Below are 4126 nucleotides of genomic sequence, written 5' to 3'. Positions count from 1 at the left end.
AAGAGCCTGACTGCCTCTCCTATGGTTGAGGGTTGAGCTGCCATTGAGCTGGGCAGCCCCTGATCTGCAGGGAGCCCTGGTCATTCCATCTATGGTGGTAGCGCCCCTTAACACCAGCTGGGCAGGCTTCCAGCAGGCTGATGCTGCCCCAGCACCTTGCACACCGTCTCTGTCAGTGCACCCAGCTACCCTCATGCTAATCTCTTTAACAACTTCTTTGCCTCTATTTTTCTGAACAGGGACCAGGTCATCCCCACCCTGGGATCCCCAACGGTCCCAATGGAGGCACAGCCAGGCCCAGGGTCAGTGAGGACGAAGTCAGGGAACTTCTGGTGGGACTAGACATGTTCAAATCAGCAGGTCCTGATGATCTCCACCCCAGAGTGCTGAAGGAATTAGCAGAGGTCATTCCAGGACCCCTGGCACGGCTTTACAAGCAGCCATGGTGCTCTGGCAAGGTGCCAGAGGACTGGAAAAGGGCCAATGTGGTCCCCAATTTCAAAAAAGGGAGGAAGGAGGACCCAGGAAACTATAGGCCCGTTAGTCTTACCTCAGTCCTGGGGAAGCTCTTTGAGAAAATTATCCAAGTGCATATCTGCGAGGGACTAGCAGGGGAGATTATGCTTAGGGGCAACCAACATGGGTTCATTAAAGGCAGGTCCTCGATGCTTACACAGTCAGATGGGTCACCAATTGGCTGGAGGGCCGCACGCAGAGAGTGGTGGTGGATGGGTCATTTTTCACCTGGAGGGATGTGGGCAATGGGGTTCCCCAGGGCTTGGTCCTTAGGCCCGCACTGTCCAACCTCTTCATCAGCGACTTGGAGGAAGAGGTGAAAACCACCTTGTTCAAATTCGTGGACAATGCTAAGATGTGGGGAGAAGTGGGCACACTAGAGGAGAGGAACAGGCGGCAATTAGATCTGGACAGGTTACAGGGGTAGATGGATGAGAACAGGATGGATTTCAATACCGACAAGTGCAAGGTATTGCACCTGGGGAGGAAGAACCAGCAGCATATCTACAGGCTGGGGAACTCCCTTCTCATCAGTGCAGAGGCAGAAAAGGACCTTGGAGTCATCATTGACTCCAAGATGAATATGGGCCAACAATGTGGGGACGCTGTCAGGAAGGCTAACTGCACCTTGATCCACAGATGCATCATGAGCAGGTCCAACAGGTGATCCTCCCCCCCTCTATGCTACACTGGTCAGGCCACAGCTGGAGTACTGTGTCCAGTTCTGTGCACCGCACTTCAGGAGGGATGTGAACAGCATTGAGATCGTCCAGAGGAGGGCCACTCGCATGATCAGGGGGCAGCAAGGCAGGCCCTAAGGGGGGAAGCTACAGGACCTGAACCTGTTCACCCTCCACAAGAGAAGGTTGAGATGGGAACTGGTGGCCGTCTATAAACTGACCAAGGGGGACCAGCAGGCAATGGGAGAGTCCCTGTTCCCCTGAGCACTACCAAGAGTAACAAGGAATAATGGCCACAAGTTGATAGAAAATAGATTCAGGCTAGATACCAGGAGGCATTACTTCACAGTCAGGGCAGCTAGGATCTGGAACCAACTTCCAAGGGAAGTGGTGCTCGTTTCTACTCTGGGAGTCTTCAAAAGGAGGCTAGATAGACACCTAGCCAGAGTCATTTGACCCCAGTACTCTTTCCTGCCCAAGGCAGGGGGTCGGACTAGATGATCTGCTCCGGTCCCTTCTGACCCTACCAACTACGAAACTATGAAAAAATGCCATCGCCCCATGCTGCCCTAGAGGCAAGCCTTCCCTGGGAGGTGGCTCTGGTGAGGTGGGATTGACTTGTACATCGGATCTATGAAAATCCTAACTTTTTGGATCCGAAATATGGAGTTGATTTATACACCGTGTTGACTTATACACCATAAAATATGGTAATCATCTGCACAGAAAATGGGTCACTTAAGATAAAGTGCGAAGTGAGAAATGGGGACATCAGGGTAAAACTGAATCTCGAAATGTGTGGAAAAGAACAATAATGACAGTCCAACCACATTGTGTGCTGGACTACATGCAGTAAAGACTGAAAGTGGCAAACTAGGAAACAAATACCTCATACAATCCACAATGCATTTAGATGAATTATCAGGCATGGGGGACAAGAAACCAGAGGACTATAATAAAGGTGTCAAATTGTATTGAACAACTCCTTTCTGGTGACTGGATCATTATATTCTTTGCATTTGTTCTCCCAGGATGAAGTAATTGTTTTCAATGTGAGCTGTCAAATGCTGAATCAAACTCAACAGAGTAATGTGTTTAGGGACAGATGATGGGTCTTCAGAATTTTGAGAAGTGGTTGTTCTCATTTGCTTGAGAGTATACGGTTTTCCATAGGTTTAGAGGTAAATTAAAAAGTTAAGAAATGGATAGAAATCAAATGTGGAGGAGGAATAAGAGACTTTCCACCTGCAGGTATTTTGTAGCAAAACTAAAGGGTGTTTGACTAGTCCTTGATTTGAAGAGCTTTATAAATTATTGCATGTTACAGGACTGCAAGTACTGAAGAACGCTGTTGACGTGAAGGCCTGAGAAGATGGCCATATAAACCGCAGAGGAAACAAAGTGGTTATGACTTCTGCAATGCTAGAAAAACTCAGTTTGCCACTGCCAATGCACAGATACATTATGCCTTTGCAAACATGTGAACATATAACTGCTATGACAAAGGAAGTGCACACCTTCATGGTCTGTGTTTAATCTTAGTAGGTTTACCAACCAGTGCTATATATTTTACACATAAGTTTTGTTCTGCCCAGGACAAATAGGAGTGTCACAGATAGGAGGTACTCTGTCATCTTGTGCCCATTTTATGAGAATATCAACAAGTTACTTACAGTCAGAATAGGATCAAGATTATATGGCTTTTCTGTGCATGCCATAGCAAGCATCTACACTGTGTTCAGAAGCCTGAGCAGTATCAGACTGAGTCAGGCACTTGTCAGTTAAATAAAGCCAAGTGCTTTATTAATTACTCTTGTTGCCCAAACGGCTAGTTTCGTGCCCCCGGAGGCTTTTCCGATTGACCTCAAGGAGAGAGTCACACACTCAAGCTGGGTCCATTTCAAATTTATTGTTTGCGCAAACAAGATCGACTAGGGGGCTAGTAGCCCAAAGCAGAGTTGACCCCCGGTCTTTGTCTGAGGGTCTTTTTATAGTCTATCTAAACAAAGAACCGTAGCGTGTTATGCAGTTATTGGCTATCCTACAGCTTCTACAAGCTTCTACTGTTTCGTCTAAGTTTCCGTAAGAAATCAAAGTTTCCATGGTTACGTCTAAATTTCCACAGGATGTTTAGGTTTTCATGCTATGCTTAACTTATTATGGGTTATGTTATAGCACCTGTGTGTTTTTAACAGGGGGGGTCTTTTATCTTATGTCTTCAATCTATGTGCAGAAGCTAATGCGGAAGCCATGTCGAATACAGAAGCATTTTGCAAAAAAAGCACTATGTCTAAATTCAATTATTATGTCTAACCTCTAATCGTATTTGTACCACAACTCCCCCCTCAAGATGCTTTCTTTCTAATCTTCAGCGAGGGCTAGCGCCTGGTATCGTATAAGCATTTCACGATTGGTGACATTCCGAGCAGTTTGTTTTACAATGGACATCATGCAGGGTAGTATACAAGGAAGCAGAGCCACTCCCGATATTAGTAGTATAAAACATGCTAAACCCCCCTTCCACCATCCAAGCTGGGGTAACCAGCTTGAAAACCAATCAAAGCTCCACCCTTTCCAAATTTGGACCGGAATGTGTGCTACCTTTTCCATGTCATCTGCTAAGGCTTTTATCAATTCACCATTATCATCAATTTCGACACAACAGTCGGACAAATTCAATTTCCTGCACACTCCTCCTTCACTGGCTAGTAAATAGTCAAGAGCTAACCTGTTTTGTAGTACTGTAGTACGTAGCTGGGTGAGCTGATCGCCGATCAGGCGCAGGGCTGCGGCTGTTTTGTTGGTAACTATTTCTACTACGGATTGGAGTCTAATAATGCAGTTTGTCAAGTACGTGGGCTCTCTACCAACAACGTTCAGTTCCCAAGTTGCGGGACCATAGTACTGAATAATCCTTTCTGCTGGCCATT

General features: G+C 46.4%; 1 protein-coding gene across 1 annotated transcript in view; it reads left to right on the top strand.

The window, feature by feature from the left end:
- The window catches only part of LOC102370299 (galanin receptor type 1-like), an 80977-nt gene that overhangs the window by 47365 nt on the left and 29486 nt on the right, over nucleotides 1-4126 (top strand).

Source organism: Alligator sinensis, unplaced genomic scaffold (assembly GCF_000455745.1).
Source record: "Alligator sinensis unplaced genomic scaffold, ASM45574v1 scaffold97_1, whole genome shotgun sequence".
Classification (NCBI taxonomy): domain Eukaryota; kingdom Metazoa; phylum Chordata; order Crocodylia; family Alligatoridae; genus Alligator; species Alligator sinensis.
The sequence above is the reverse complement of the archived record's forward strand: the minus strand, read 5'-3'. Positions and strand labels throughout refer to the sequence as shown.